This window comes from Protopterus annectens, chromosome 9.part0 (genome assembly GCF_019279795.1).
Source record: "Protopterus annectens isolate FY-2018-M chromosome 9.part0, PAN1.0, whole genome shotgun sequence".
NCBI lineage: Eukaryota > Metazoa > Chordata > Ceratodontiformes > Protopteridae > Protopterus > Protopterus annectens.
In genome coordinates, this window is record NC_056743.1 from 88,553,668 (window position 1) to 88,571,309 (window position 17,642).

Genomic DNA, 17,642 nt, shown 5'->3' on the forward strand with positions numbered 1-17,642 from the left:
GAAAACTTAGAGAAACCAAAAGAATTAGAGAAACTATAATTTCTATGAGAAGTAATATCTTGCATAAATGAGTCTTTTATCTTAGCTACCATATCCGAATTATAGCCTCTATCTAAGAAAAGTTGTTCTAATTTATTAAATTCGATATTTCTTTCATCTATTCCTTGACATAGTCTATCTATCCTAGTATATTGTCCCTTAACTATGTTTTTGAAGATGAATCTTGGATGCATGCTGTCATATTGCAGTAGCATATTTTTCCAGCATTTTTTCCTATATAACGATGTTTTGAGTCCCCCTTGTCCATCCTTTTGGATTTTGAGATCAAGAAAATTAATGTCAGAGGTTGAATGTTCAATTGAAAACCTTAAAAAGTCTGTTTTCTCTAGGTCAGATATAAAACTTTGTAGTTCATGTAAAGTTCCATCCCATAACAAAAGTATATCATCTACGAATCTATAATATAGAAGTACCTTTTTGTAATTGGGATGTGGAAATAAACATGTGGTTTCCCAGCTATATACAACAAAGTTGGCATATGTGTTAGCGCAGGGGGTGCCCATGGCCACCCCCCACTGTTGTACATAAAAGAGCTCATTAAATGTCATAACATTGTTTGTTAATACTATTGCTAATAAAGTATTAAATAAAGATTGTTCATTACTGGTATACTTTCGACTCTTACTCAGTAAAGACCTAACAGCATCCATTCCATAAGAATTAGGAATTGCAGTAAACAGACTCTTTACATCTAGTGTAACTAAAAGATGCGACTCTGATACAATAAAATTCAAACTTCTGACATTATCTATTAGTTGGTATGAGTCTCTTGGGATGGTGGGAATAACAGAAACCAATGGTTTTAACTTTTTTTCTATAAAAATGGAGGCATTTTCTGTGACCCAATTATGTCCCACAACAATGGGACGAAGGGGAGGTGGTGTTACTCCCTTATGCATTTTGGGGAGACCTTTCAAATAGGGTATAGTCGGATGTTCAATCAATAGGAATAGATAAAAATCATAACTGATTTGTCTACATAACAAAAGTTCATAAAGATCTTGATGTACCTGAAAAATCAACCTTTGAACAGTTTTCTCATCTATCAATTTATATGTATTATGATCCATTAGAAGAAACTCCATATATTTAAAGTAATCCCTGGTGTTTAACAGGACCAGCCCCCCACCCTTATCCGCTGGTCTAATTGTAATTTTCGGATTACTTGATAAGGCATTCAATGATGTCCATTCATCTTTTGTCAAATTATGAAATAAAGAAAGTAAACCCTTGCTATATAGCATATAATGTTTATATAAATCGTTTTTACATATTTTAATAAAAGAATCTATGCATGGATGGAGTGCAGGTGTATAGGCACTTTTCCTTTTAAAACATTCGAATTCAGACTGAACATTCGAATTCATGTTATTTGTTGAGCCCTTTTTAAAAAAACAATTTCAAGGCTATTTTACGAGCAAAAGCTCTTAAATCAGTTAGTATATCAGAAATGTTACTGACTTGTGCCAGTATGTAGCTTAAACCTTTGTTCAATAAGTGATAATCCGTATCGGTCAGCAATAAGTCAGACAAGTTAAAAACCAAACTATTCAGCCCCTTTGTCGACCTCTTTTGTTCTGCGGTTCCCCCGATAGCTTCCTTTTGCCTCTTACTTGACTCTCCGATCTTCCTCTTGAATCCCTTCTTGGACGAACCGGTAAAGGTAAAAAAGATTCGATATTTGTTTGTTGCATTTTCGGTTTTGCTCCCAACTCCAAATGTTGCTGCATAGCCATTTGATTAGGTGGTGGAGTGTCGTTTAACTCAGGAGAGGCATGTCTAAGACTTCCGGTCGATGCTGCCATGATGTCATTCCTTATAGCTGCAGTAATTAAAGGGGAAATGTTAGTATTGCTGTTGGAGATATCCCTAGATGTATCCGTAACTACCATTTCGGTTCTTTGCGATATATTATCTTGGTTATGCCTCGACCATACAAAAACTTGACCATTCATGAAGTCTCTGTGGTCTCTTTGCAATTTCCGTAATTTAATTACTTGCAGTCTTTCTCCATAGGCATCTACTTGACTAATCAAGTTGTCAAGCCTGTTGGTAAATGTTTCCCCTTTAAATCTTTTTACCATGTCTCTGTATAGAGTATCATTTTTTTCCGTTAAAGCATTTTCTATAGGGAGAAAGTAGTCTGAGTAGTTTAATGTAGTTAAAGCTGAGGTCTAAATTCAGCTTTTGCCAACTTCTGAGTAGTTCCGGATGGCTATTGCCATAAGAAGGCATGCAGAGAACTCTCATCCCTCTCGGGACTACTTTGAAATGCAAACATGCTTCTAGGTGTCGTCGCTGCCACACTAACCGAAATTGTCTATACAGGTTGTTTTCAAGTTCTTTATAGAGAGGGTTAAACTCAGAAAATAGATTAACAGTACCTGATTCAGTTGAATTCACATCCATTGCCAGTTCCATGGTGAGTAAAGGATTGGCTTTTTTCTCAAACAAGTTATTCCATTTGGAAAGGTTCCTCTCAGGGTTATAATCCAATTCCAATGCTGAGCTTTCCATCGTGTAGGGGCAGGTAAAAGCAGAAGGCACCAAGAAATCGTAAAATGCAGCAAACCTGACCCTCGAAGGTGATTCCAGAGCAAAAACGAATAATGTAGAAAAAACTGGAAGTCAACCACCACGTAAAATCAATTCTTTATTGAAGCAAGAGAATAAGCGCTTTCGCGTGCATCCACAAAGGCACGCTTCTTCAGATTCAATAAACATAATAAAAATCACTCATTATATATATATATATATATATATATATATATATATATATATATATATATATATATATATACAAAACAGTGGTTAATTAGATGCAATTAACCAATTAAATTCAATTATTAGTTAGTTAATTAGTTAACCCCTTGGGTGTAACTTAAAAAATTTTTGCTTTAAAACTAACTGAATAAAGCCAACTCTGAACAATAGAATAGTATGAAAACTATATAAGATGCAGCACAAAACAACCTTCCAGGTCTAACAATATATTTTTGTGATAATATATAAGAGCTGTTAGACATCTATGAAACTGTGAAACTTATAAAAGTTAAATATTAAACTAAATCAACATTAAAGCTCTAATGGCAAGGTTATTTAGGTTAGCAGCATTAAATACATGGTTCAAGTGCAATATATCAAAGCATAGGGCTTACTGTTAAAAATGTATATGCATTCTTATAAACAAAATAATATAAAATAGAACATATATATATTCCTCTAATATAGGTCATGTTAAACAAATACCTGTAAAGATTTCATTATATGTAATATAAAATAATATGTATGTTATCAATACCCCAAATTCAGGAAATTGATATTAAAAAGCATTGCCAACAATAGATTTCATATATCCGAATACAAAATCCATTTGTAAATGGAAGCCATACAACAATGTTGATGCATATGTTCATATCCTATCATCATTATTCAAGACTTTTATATAACATTAATAATGTAGTGAAAATATCTAAAGAAACGTTCGACATTGTATCTGTTTCTGCTACACACACCATGGGAAATCTGTACCTAGTAACATTAGGCCCCATTCCACCAGGGCTATAGCAACATCAGCAGCCTTCCTCAGAGGGGTACCAACCAAGGATATTTTGGAGGCTACAACTTGGAGTTCAGTGCACACCTTCACCAAACATTATCACTTACCTCTATACTCAAAAACCAGAGCTGGCTTTGCCACTGCAGTTCTGTAGGGCCTACTAGCTTCTCCAAACCCTGTTTAGTACCAGCCGCCCAGCCTTAGCTTTGAGATTAAACCCAAGTGTGATGACTACAGCAGTGTAACATGATGAACATAGTACAGATGTCCTTCAAGGATGCATCTGCAGTCATAACATATGGGTTGTCCTGCCTCAGGCAGCCCTTCGGTTGGCTGGATTCCAAAGTCTGGGTCCGGCGTCGGCTGATGTCGCCCTTTCCCCGACGTCAGAGCGCCTGGGGTATAAAAGCGTCAGCCGACACTATCTTCCTCAGTCTTTCTTGCCGCGTGGTGCCCGAAGCAGAAGCAGTTCGCAAGTGCCGGTCGGCCAGCTCCTGTAATTCTGCTAAACCGAAGACTTCAAAAGCTAAGTACCCCGTTGGGGACTCTTTCTTGCCTCAGCCGATGTCAGATAAAATTAATAATTGCTTAACTTGTGGGAAACAAATACCTCATAAGGATTTCCACTCTTACTGCCTACCTTGCCTAGGCCCAGACCACGACGTCTCAGCCTGTGCTGCCTGTGCTTCCTTCAACCGACGCACCCTTAGACGTCGGGCGGAGTTTGCAGAGGAATTTTTGGGGGCTAGTTTTGCTTATAATATGCCATTGGAGACTCCGGCTTCACATTTAATAAAGAAACAGAAGGACAAGGACTGACACACGCGGTCCGTGGTTCCGAAACCACGGCCAGGCCTACCGCGAGTGTCTCGGTCTCAGCTGACACCGAGTCCTTGGTACTTCCGTCCACTGAAACAGTACAACCGACAACCTCGGCCGCGGAGGCCGCTTCTGTATCTGTTATTGAATCTCCTTTGGAATCCGGTGTCCAGGAACTTTCCGACACCATTCCCTTAGACAAATCTACTTCAGCACGTGGTGCAGCCAGGCCTCCTGCATCCATGTCTATTAAGGCATTCTCTAGGGCTAAAGCTGCTAAACACTCAAAATCTATGCCTCCCAGGGTTATCCCTCAGGGACCCACTTCAGGTTCTCAGATTCTTAGTCTAGTAGAGGACCTTATTTCACTAATTAGGGGCTCTCAGCCTCATCCGGACAGGGGCTCTCAACCTCCTATAGAAAAAAAGGCCCAGGGTTGAGCCCTGTGATCCACATTCCTCAGATGAGGACTCTGATGGCTCTGCTCTCTCGGACTACCAGCAGGAGGCTTTTTCGGCCTACGAGGATTCTGATGCAGAGGAATCTATCCCTTCGGCCTCCCCTCCTGAAGAGCTGTCTTTTGGGGAAACTCTGCACACTATGAGGGAGCATTTCCAATGGCAGGGCCAGGAATTCTCTGATTCCAGGAAAAGATTAAGGACCTTCTTGCATTTGCCTCAGCATAGACCTTTGGCTATTCCCCCTGTTTTGAATGTCATTGATGATGTGTACTCTGAGTCTAGCACAACCCCTGACTTTCCTCCGCCCCTGCCAAACCCGACAGGTATTACAGGGTCCCGAATCACATCTTTTCCTTTACAAGGCCCACTCTGCTGATCCAGAAACTATTTCCCAGGGCCCTAAAGGGGTTACAGCTGTCACTTCAAAAAATCCACTCCCCTCTGAAAGGGAGGCCAGGGCTTTAGAGCGATGGGGTAAAAAAGTTTATACTTCTGCTACCCTCTCTATGAGGGCTTTAAACTGTCAATTTCATATGATACAGTACCAAGAGTATTTGTTAGATGAATTGCATAAAAAACTGTCTTCACCTGAACCCCTAGATCGTAAATCACTTCAGGATCTGGTACATAACTCTCAACAGGTTAGCAGCCATTTCTTGCAGTGTGGTTATAATGCATTGGAAGCTTCATGTAGGTCAGCTATGACAGGTGCAGTCATACGTAGGCATGCTTGGCTGAAGGAACAATCTCTGCCAGACCATGTTAAAGCAAAGCTTCTGGATGCTCCACTTGAAAAGCAAAAGTTATTTGGCTCCACTTCTCAGGAGGTCTTAAAGAAATTTGAAGAAAAGGCAAAATCTGTACAAACAGTCAAAGATTTTATGCAAGTCCAACCACCAAGATTCAGCAGAAATTGGCCTTCCAAGAACTGGTCCTTTCCAGACACAGAGAGATTTCAGAGAGGCAAGAACAGGCGTGCCAGAGGTAGAGGGCAAGCTAGAGGCTCCTACAGAGGACGTCAATGGCAGCCTCCCAACCAGAGAGGTAGTGCAGGGCCTACAACTGCTGCACAAGGACAGACTCAATGACTTTACTTTGACAACGCCAACCAGGGCTCAATTGGAAGCACCTTTGGGCGGAAAGCTTTCCTTATTTTCAGAAAATTGGCACATTATTACAAAGGACAAATGGACACTACAAATAATAGACAAAGGGTACAGGTTCCATTTTCACACATTACCGAAAAGAAAAGGCATGCCAGACCTGCCACCAAATCAAAGGGCAGAGGCTTTGAAAGAAATTTCAAACTTAATGCAAATTAAAGCAATAGAAAAGGTTCCTCTCTCAGAACAAGGCCAAGGATTTTATTCCAGACTCTTCCTTGTTCCAAGAAAAGAAAAGCAATGGAGGCCTATTCTCGACTTGTCCACACTAAATACTTATCTCATTGTGCCAAAATTCAAAATGCTGACTCTACAGCAACTCCTTCCCATGCTGGGCAAGGGGTCTTGGCTGGTAACTCTGGACCTCAAGGAGGCATACCTGCATGTCCCTATCAGACAAAGCTGCAGAAGTCACCTCAGATTTCTTGCAGGTTCAGAGCATTATCAATTCTCAGCATTGCCCTTTGGCTTATCTACTGCGCCCAGAGTATTCACGAAATGCCTGGCATCAGTAATTTCACACTGCAGACTTCAGGGGATGCAAATATACCCTTATCTGGACGACTGCCTTATACAAGCGGACAGCCAACAAATTTTGGAAAAACACTTGAGTATGCCATCCATCTTCTTCAGGCCTTGGGATATACAGTCAACATTCACAAGTCAAGACTTGTACCATCCCAAAGAATAACTTTTCTGGGTGCGAATCTAGACACAACCACCCAAATGGCTTTCCTCACAGAAGAAAAACAAAGTCAGCTACCGGATTACTTCAAAAACCTGTCAAGACAAACTCAGCTGACTGCAAGGAAAATCCTGCAGGCCCTGGGTTACATGGCTTCTTGCATTCTTCTGATTCTTCAAGCAAGGCTACATATGAGGAAACTACAATGGTACCTAAGGAGTTTATGGACTCAGCACAGTCACAGCTTGGAAACTTTGATACCTCTCATCCCATGCCTTCAAAGGGAGTTTCTGTGGTGGGCTCAAGCAAGCCAGTCAAACAGGGGTCTGCCCTTCACCAAACCTATAGCCAGCCAAACCATTACAACAGATGCTTCAGACCTCGGATGGGGAGGGCACATGGAGGGAAGGTGCATCCAAGGACTATGGTCACAAAAAGAGCTACGCATGCACATAAACCAAAAGGAAATGCTGGCAGTGATACATGCACTCGAGGCCTTCAAGTTATTTCTACATCAAGGCCACCTGCTAATAAGGACAGACAATACCACAGTTATGTGGTACATAAGCAAGGGGGCACCCATTCCTGCCCTCTTTGCAGACTGGCAATGAATCTATGGGAACTTTCCTTGACACTCAATATACAGCTGCAATCCCAGTTTGTGCCAGGAAAGGACAATATACTGGCGGACAGCTTAAGCAGGAACATCATGGATGCACACGAATGGATGCTGCACCCGCACATCTTCCATCAGATAACACACTCATGGGGGAGACCGGACATAGACCTCTTTGCCTCCCCACACAATCATCAGCTGGAGAAATTCTGCTCAAGGACATACCACCCACAATCATGGAAAGTGGACGCCCTGTCTTTCAGCTGGAGAACTCTAACAGTGTATGCATTCCCACCTCTTCCATTAATGACCGAGATCTTACTGAAGATCAAGGCAGAGCAGCCAAGAATGATTCTGATAGCTCCGGACTGGCCAAGACAGCACTGGTACCCATTGCTAAAGAGCATGTCACGGACGAAACCATGGCTTCTACCACAATGGCCGCTTTTCCTGACACAGCACAATTACAAACCTCTGCATTCCAACCTGAAAACATTGCAACTAGCTGCCTGGAAAATACCTTGATTCATCACCAGGATAAGCTATCCAAGAGAGTGAAGGATATCATCATGGAAGCTCGCAGGCCTTCCACAAGAAAGGCATACTCAGCAAAATGGAAAAGATTTCACACCTGGAGCACCTCAAAGGGCCTAGATGCAACAGTTATGAACATGGCACATATCCTGGAGTACTTGGCAGAAATGCTCCACAATGGCCCGTCTTACTCTTCCATTAAAATTCATGCTTCAGCAGAGTACAATACTGATCCACCTGTCTTCTCTCATCCTCTCCTAAGACAGTTTCTAAGAGGAATTAAAAACATTAATCCCCCAAGGAATCCACCAGTGCCTACTTGGGACCTTAACTTCGTGTTGGAAAAATTAACACTGCCTCCCTTTGAACCAGCAGTATCAGCAGAACTACAGTTCCTGTCTTGGAAGACTGCTTTCCGTCTGGCCATAACCTCAGCAAGAAGAGTATCTGAGTTACAGGCCCTCATGGCAGTGCAACCATTTCTTATCTTTCATCAAGACAGAGTCTCTTTGAGAACCAATCCTTCATTTATGCCAAAGGTGGTATCCAGAGTCTCATTAAACCAAGCTATTCACCTGCCTACCTTCTTCTCAAATCCACAAAACAAAGGGGAAAAGCTTCTGCACACCCTGGACATACACAGACAGTTGCGCTACTACTTGGACAGAACTAAAACTTACAGAAAAACTGACCAGCTGTTTGTAGCATATGCTGCTGGTGCACAAGGAAAAGCAATTTCCAAACAAACAGTTTCAAAATGGATAGGGAATTGCATTTGTTTTTGTTACTCCTTTCATGGAAAGACTGTGCCAGCTAACATTAGACCTCATTCCACCAGAGCTACAGCCACCTCCACAGCCTTCTTAAGAGGGGTGGCTACCAAGGACATTTTAGATTAGAAGCTGCTACATGGAGCTCCATGCATACATTTTCCAAGTATTACAATTTACCTTTATATTCCAGATCCAGAGCAGGCTTTGCTATGGCAGTCCTGCAGGGAATTTTAGCTACACCATCCTTTACATAGATCCTCCACCCCCAGATTGGCTATGGTATTCTACCCATATGTTATGACTGCAGATGCATCCTTGAAGGACATAGTACAGTTTTGTACCTACCATAAATGTAAATGTCCGATAGGTATGCATCTGCAGTCAGATTTACCCTCCCTCCTTTCCCCTCTGTGGTATTTCTTGGGTTCTTATCCCTCTCATAGCTAGCTGGGGTTATATATTATGGTGTATTTGTTTTATATACTAATATATACATATATATATATATATATATATATATATATATATATATATATATATATATACATATTTATATATATTTCTGAAAATGTTTGGAATTTATTGCATCTCTCCAAATTTTAGCCTTCCTGAGAGGGCACCTGGCATCTGGGGCAAGAAAAACTGAGGAAGATGGCGTCGGCTGACGCTTTTATACCCCAGGCGCTCTGACGTCGGGGAAAGAGCAACATCAGCCGACGCCGGACCCAGACTTTGGAATCCGGCCGACCGAAGGGCTGCCTGAGGCAGGACAACCCATATGTTATGACTGCAGATGCATACCTATCGGACATCTACATTTATGGTAGGTACAAAACTGTACTTTTTGTACCTACCATAAATGTAGATGTTTGAGTGTTCACACTGCTGCAGTCCAGGTAACCCTCCCTCCATCCCCTGTGTCTTAGCTGGACTTATCTATACCTTTCTATCCTGTACAACCTTTGTGGTATATTTGTAACTGAAGGTATTGTTTTTATTTCTTATATATGTTTTATTAGCAATATGTATTGCCTACCTACTTGGGGGCACCTGACATCTGGGGCAAGAAAAACTGAAGAAAATGGTGTCGGATGCACCTTATATACCCTGGCGCACTGACGTCAGGGAAGAAGCGACAGCAACTGACGCTGGACCAAGACTTTGGAACTCTGGCCGACTGCGGGACCGCCTGACGGCAGGATAACCCAAGTGTGATGACTGCAGCAGTGTGAACACTCTTAACATCTACATTTATGGTAGGTACAAAACTGTACTTTACCTCCACAGAGACCAGTCACCAGTGGAGTTCCCCTAGGGTTCTCTGCGGAGACTGCTACTGTTTGGCATCAGTGTTTCTGAAGTAGAAGCCAATATCAAAGGGGTTTGGCTAACTAAGTTTGTATGATACTGCAAGCTAGGAGCAGCCGTTGAATCCCTAAATAACTTAGCCATCTTGCAAGGTTTGTCCCAAATAAGTTTTGCCACAGTTGTGGACTGAAACTAAATGCAAAAAAATGTAGTGTTGTATCCTGTGAGTAGTCCTCTACCCCAAAGAACTACCACATTGGCAGTACACCTCCTAAGAGTTTACCCAATTTAGGATTTGTTGAATGTATGTAGACAGTGACCCAACTTTTGACCAACATGTGTCCATTGTTGTAAGAAAGTTTTTCTATATTGCACAGCTTAATGGAGGGATTGTTTGTGGATCCAGGGATGTTATTGTCCCCTTTACTTAGCCCTCATTAGGCCAGTCATTGAGTATAATTCCACCTTTGGCATATATCTGTCTGGATACATACAGTGGATATAAAAAGTGTACACATCTCTGTTAAAATGCCAGGTTTTTGTGTTATAGAAAATGAGAACACAATAAATAATTTCAAAACTTTTCCCACCTTTAATGTGACCTATAACCAGTACAATTTAATTGAAAAATAAACAAATCTGTTAGGGGAAAAAATATGTAAAAAACAACAAAAAACGTGCAATACGCTCATTGCATAAGTGTGCACACCCTTAAACTAATACTTTGTTGTGTGAGCACACACTTAAACTAATAATTTGTTGAAGAACCTTTTGATTTAATTATAACATTCAGTTTTCTTGGGTAGGAGTCCATCAGCATGGCATACCTTGACTTGGTAATATTTGCCCACTCGTCCTTGCAAAAGTGCTCCAAATCTGTCAGATTGCAAGGGCATCTCTTGTGCACAACCCCTTTTCAGGTCCCACCACAGATTTTCTATTGGATTTATGTCTGGGCTCTGGTTGGGCCATTCCAAAACTTTAATTTTCTTCTGTTGAATCCATTCTTTTGTTGATTTGGATGTATGCTTGGGGTCATTGCCATGTTGAAAGGTGAAATTCCTCTTCATCTTCAGCTTTCTAGTAGACGCCTGAAGGTTTTGGGCCAAAAGTGACTGGTATTTGGAACTGTTCATAATTCCTTCCACCTTGATTAAAGCCCCAGTTCCAGCTGAAGAAAGGCAACCCCAAAGCATGATACTGCCACCACCATGTTTCACTGTGGGGATGGTGATGTTCATCTTGTTACACTGCTGCAGTCATTACACTTGGGTTATCCTGCCATCAGGCGGTCCCGCAGTCGGCCAGAGTTCCAAAGTCTTGGTCTGGCGTCGGTTGCTGTTGCTTCTTCCCCTGACGTCAGTGCGCCAGGGGTATATAAGATGCATCCGACACCATTTTCTTCAGTCTTTCTTGCTGCGCGGTGCCCAAAGCAAAAGCAGTTCGCAAGTGCCGGTCGGCCGACTCTTGAGATTTTCAAAGTCGAATTTCAGATCCGAAGTCTTCAATAAAGCTAAGTACCCCGTTGGGGAAACTTTTTTCTTGCCTCAGACCGATGTCAGAAAAAGTTAATAATTGTATTTCTTGTGGGAAGCAAGTACCTCATAAGGACTTCCATTCTTACTGTATTCCATGCCTAAGCCCTGATCATGACGTCACTAGCTGTCGGTTTTGTGCTAGATTTAACAAATGCACTATAAAACGACGTTTTGATTTTGCTTTGCACTACTTTGGCCGAAGGTTCAGTTATACAATGCCATCAGAACAACCCACGACTGCAATTCATAAAAAACGCAAGGACAAGGATAAAGACAGGCATCCGAGGTCCAAAACCGATGACAAAGCCTCTTCTAGGCCAGTCACCTGTTCTCAGTGAGGCGCTTTCGCAGCCCCTGACACCCGCTACCTCAGAGCCACAGGCCGCCACCGACTCCCATGTGGAGACAACTAGGCCTCTGGAAACTCAAGGTATTGGGCCTACGGAAACTAATCCCTCAGATGGGTCTGGAGCCGCTGAGCAGGCATCGTCTTCTGAGGGTGTTTTCATACCTTCACAACTTACCATTAAAGCAACAGCCAAGACAAAAGCACCATTAAAGACAAAGAAGCAAGTACAGCATTCTCCTGTACAGTCCACCATGCCTAAGAAACAGATGCTCAAAATGGCCGAAGACCTCATTATTCTAATCAGGGGTTCCCATCCCCCTCCTGAGAAAAGGCCTAGGCAGGTTACAGACTATGATTCCTCTGATCAGGTTTCCATTTCCTCTGATTCCTCTTCAGACCAGGGATACTCTCTACCCCCCTATGAGGACTCTGCTGAAAAATCTATCCCTTCAGCCTCTCCTCCTGAGGATTACTCTTTTGGGGAAACTTTACATACCATGAGAGAGCATTTCCATTGGGAAAGTCAAGATTATTCAGAGTCCAAGAAAAGGCTCAGGGACTTCCTTTTATTGCCTCAGCACAGGCCCCTTGCTATTCCGCCTGTGTTAGATATTGTGGATGATGTGTTCTCTGAATCCAGCTTATCTCCTGCTTCTTTACCCCCTGCACCAGCCAAGCCAGATAGGTATTTTAGAGTCCCTGACTCTCACAAGTTTCTTTATAAAAACCCTTCTGCTGACCCAGAAACCATTTTCCAGGGTCCCAAAGGGGTTAAGGCTTCCATTGCAAAAAATCCAGTCCCCTCTGACAGATTCTAGAGCATTGGATAGATGGGGGAAGAAAGTTTACACTTCTGCAACTTTAGCAGTAAGGGCTTTAAATTGCCAGTTTCACATGCTTAAGTACCAACAATATTTAATGGCTCAGTTAAAACAGAAAATGTTTACACGCTCAGAAGCTCCTGACTATAAAGAAACGCAGGATTTATTGCATGCAGTTGAACAGGTGGGAAAACATATTCTGCAATGTGGTTTTGATTCTTTAGAGGCATCTTGTAGAGCCGCTGTTACAGGTTCTGTGATTCGAAGACATGCTTGGTTAAAAGAACAGAGTTTACCTAATCATGTTAAGGCAAAATTATTGGATGCTCCTTTACAGCATGATACCTTGTTTGGTGTTAAGGCAGAAGAGGTGTTAAGAAAATGGAGGATAAAGCTAAATCTATGCAAACAGTCAAAGATTTCTTACAGGTACAGCCACCTCGATTTAGTAGAAATTGGCCTACAAAGAATTGGTCCTTTCCAGTGTCAGACAGGCCACAGAGAGGCTGGCCAAGAGGCAGATCTCAACCCCAAGACTCTAACAGACAACAACAATGGGGTACTTCAACCCCAAGAGGAGGTGAGGACAAGTCTCTGCTATACAGGAAACAGTCCCAATGACTTCCCCCTTCGCATGCCAAGCACTTCCCTTTTGGCAGCCCCCTTAGGGGGGAAACTAGCACTTTTTTCTCAAAATTGGCAATCACCCAAGACAAATGGGTTATGAATATTGTGTCTCAAGGTTACAGGTTCCACTTTCACACTTTACCAAGGCTAAAAGGAATGCCAAACCTGCCACAAAATCAATGGGCAGAGGCTCAAAAACAAATTTCAGCCCTCATGGACATGAGAGCTATTCAAAAAGTACCACAGCAGGAACAAGGACAAGGATTTTACCCAAGACTCTTCCCGTTTCCCAGAAAGGACAAAGCCTGGAGACCCATACTAGACCTTTCAACTCTAAATACTTAACTGGATGTTCTGAAATTCAAAATGTTAACACTACAGCAGCTTCTTCCCATGCTGGGCAAGAAGGCTTGGCTTGTTACTTTGGACCTCAAAGAGGCATACTTGCATGTCCCTATCAGACAAGATTGCAGAAGATACCTCAGATTCAAAGCTGGTACAATGCACTACCAATTCTCTGCACTGCCCTTTGTCTTATCTACTGCACCCAGGGTCTTTACAAAGTGCCTGGCACCAGTAATTGCATTTTGCAGACAAAAAGGAATTCAAATATATCCATCCCTTGGCGACTGCCTCATTCAAGCAGAGAGAAAGGACATTCTTCTAAAGCATCTGGTGTTTGTAAAAAGGCTGCTAATTTCTGTAGGGTACACAGTAAACGAAAATAAGTCAAAACTAGTGCCCTCACAACAGATAATATTCCTGGGTGCCAGCTTAAATACAACAGCCCAGATGGCTTATCTCACGCCAGACAAACAAGGACAACTGACGCAATATTTTCAGTTGCTGGCAAAAAAGTCCCATCTCCCTGCAAGAAAAATTCTGCAGACCTTGGGATTCATGGCATCCTGCATAATACTAATTCCATATGCCAGACTGCATATGAGGAAATTACAGTGGTACCTAAAAAGTATTTGGACTCAACACTCTCACAGTTTAGAAGCAGTAATACCAATAATTCCCTGCCTACAACAGGAGTTTCGATAGTGGGCACAGGCATGTCACCTCAACAAGGGTCAGCCTTTCACTCTACCCACAGCCAGGCAGACTTTAACAACAGATGCTTTGGATTATGCCTGGGGAGCACACATGGCAGGAAAATGTATTCAGGGCAAGTGGACCACAGACCAAATGCAACTTCACATCAATCAAAAAGAGATGTTGGCTGTTCAAAATGCCCTAACAGCTTTCAAGGACCTTCTGCATCCAGGACAATTATTATTAAAGACAGACAACACCACAGTAATGTGGTACATAAACAAGCAAGGGAGCACTCATTTTTATCCCCTATGCAGGCAAGCCATGACCTTGTGGAACACAGCTCCAACTTATCAAGTTCATCTGCAAGCACAATTCCTGCCAGGAAAGAAAAATACTCTGGCAGACGATCTAAGCAGAAATATCATGGACCCTCATGAATGGAAATTGAATCCACAAATCTTCAGCATGATAACGCAAAAATGGGGGTGCCCAGATATAGACCTTTTTGCCTCCCCACTGAATTGCCAACTACAAAAATTCTGCACAAGGACTTAACACACAAGCATGGAAAGTGGATGCTCTTTCGTTCAGCTGGAAAAGCCTAAAAGTTTATGCCTTCCCACCACCGCCTCTACTTTCAAAGGTACTCCTAAAGGCCGGACAAGAAAAACCACAGATGATCCTGATTGTTCCAGACTGGCTACGCCAGCACTGGTACCCAATCTTAAAGAACTTGGCTCAAGGCCCACCATGGATTTTGCCTCTGATTCCACACCTTCTGACTCAACAAAACAATCAGATCCTGCACGGTCAGCTCAAAACCCTAAACCTGGCTGCATGGCAGATTCATTAGTCAAACAGGCAACACCTCTCTCTAAGGCTGTTATGGATGTCATTTTGGAGGCCAGGAGGCCTAGCACCAGGAAATCTTACTCAGAAAAATGGAAGAGATTCTGTGCCTGGAACCAGGCACAAAGCTTTGACCCACTTGTCTCAAATATTCCTCAGATTTTAAAATACTTAACTGCGATGCTGGACAAAGGCCTATCCTTCTCGTCAATTAAGATCCACACCTCTGCCATTTCAGCACATTACAACACGGATCCTCCTTTATTCTCTCATCCCTTGCTAAAGCAGTACCTCAGAAGAGCTAAAAACATAAGACTGCCCCGGAGAGCACCAACACCAACTTGGGACCTCAACTTTGTTTTGGAAAAAGTGACCTTGCCACCTTTTGAGCCAGCCAATACAGCCAATCTAAAATTTTTATCATGGAAAACAGCTCTGCTCCTGGCAGTAACTTCAGCACGAAGAGTCTCAGAGCTACAGGCATTAATGGCAGTGGAACCTTTTATAATATTTCATCAGGACAGGGTTTCTTTAAGGACAAACCCTACCTTTATGCCAAAGGTGGTATCTAGTGTGGCCCTTAACCAAACCATCCATTTGCCAACTTTTTATCCAAACCCCCAGAATAAAGGGGAGAAACTTCTGCACTCTTTGGACAAACACAGGCAGCTACACTTCTACTTGGGCAAAACAAAAGCTTTCAGGAAAACAGAGCAACTGTTTGTAGCATATGCTGCAGCATCACAGGGCAAGGCTATCTCAATGCAGACTGTTTCCAAATGGATAGGACACTGTATTCGTTACTGCTAGACACAGCATGGAAACTCAGTCCCTAATAACATTAGACCACATTCTACCAGAGCAACAGCCTTTCTCAGAGGAGTACCAACCAAGGAAATTTTGGAGGCTGCAACTTGGAGTTCACTGCACACCTTTACCAAGCATTACCACTTGCCTCTTTACTCTAAATCCAGAGCAGGATTTGCCACTGCAGTTCTGCAGGGCCTCATAGTCAATCCTAACTCTCTATAGACCAGCCACCCAACCTTAGCTTTGGGATTCTACCCAAGTGTAATGACTGCAGCAGTGTAACACGATGAACATAGTACAGTTTGTATCTACCATAAATGTAGATGTTAGAGTGTTCACACTGTTGCAGTCCAGGTTACCCCTCTCTCCAACCCCTCTGTCCTAGCTGGACTTATCTATACCTTTCTATCCTATACTACCTTGGTGGTGTATTTGCTTGTAACTGAAGGTATTGTTTTTATGTCCAGCACAACAGGACCCGGAAAGCAACAGTCAGGTAGAATGCTGTAAATCCTTTTGTGTGGCCAATACCAACACAAACGCAGCTTAATAAAAAGCTTTTATTAGATCTACTTTGCAAAACTGTATACAATGTAAAACCAAGCGCTTTCTCCCAGTCGCTACCGGGCTTTATCAAGGTGTAAAACAGGTTGATAACTCATTTCTTTTAATTTATACTCTAGACCAGATCACATGATTCTATTAATTAATACATATTAATGTTTTAAAGTAAAATACAATAATATAAATTTTAATTAAAAACATTCTTGTATCTAAAAATTACAAAAACACCGTTATATTAGTTCACCGTACTTCCAAAACAAGTAAACATACACCAAATAAAACCCCAAAGCTTCTTACATTTTTCTTTTTAAATCTGTCATGCTCTTAAATTTAAAAGCATGTCATTAAACTCACACTGCTGCGAAACCAAAACGAACATCATTAAGCAAAATGATTTCAACTTTTACAATCTAGCTTGTCTCATTTTTAAAACACTATTAATGTTGATGTTTTCATTCATACCGGGAAACCTACTTGCATCCAGCTTAAGTTGCCAGAATAATTCCCGGTATTCCACTTTGGTTTCCCAGCTACCACTTCTAACTTCAGGGGTAACTTGTTCCAGTACAACAAATCTTAAACGCATGTTTTCACATGTCAACAAATGTTTATAAAAAGCATTGCTTTCCTTGTCATTACTGATGTCATTCAGATGTTCATACACTCTTCTTAAAACCTGCTCGGTTTTCCCAACATAAAACCCTTTACATTCTTCACAAAACCCTGGATAGACCACACCTTTCACCCCACAATTGTAGTATTTCTGGGGTCTATAGTTAAATTTCCTAGAAGGCAAATAAAGTCCCCCCATTTATCATAGTGTAACATTGCCTACGGTTCCCACAAGGGAAAGTTCCCAGTTTCTTCTTTGTCTTGTCATATTTAATGTCTTGCTTGGCCTCAAGTAATTCCTTAAGGTTCTTATTCCTTTTTCTAATAAAATGAGGGCAAGGTGCAATGTAAGGTTTTGTGTCCTCATGTAAAGTAAGTACAGGCCAGTACCTTTGAATAACCTCTTCACATTCATGTGAATTAGCTGCATATGTGTAAATAAAACTATTTCTA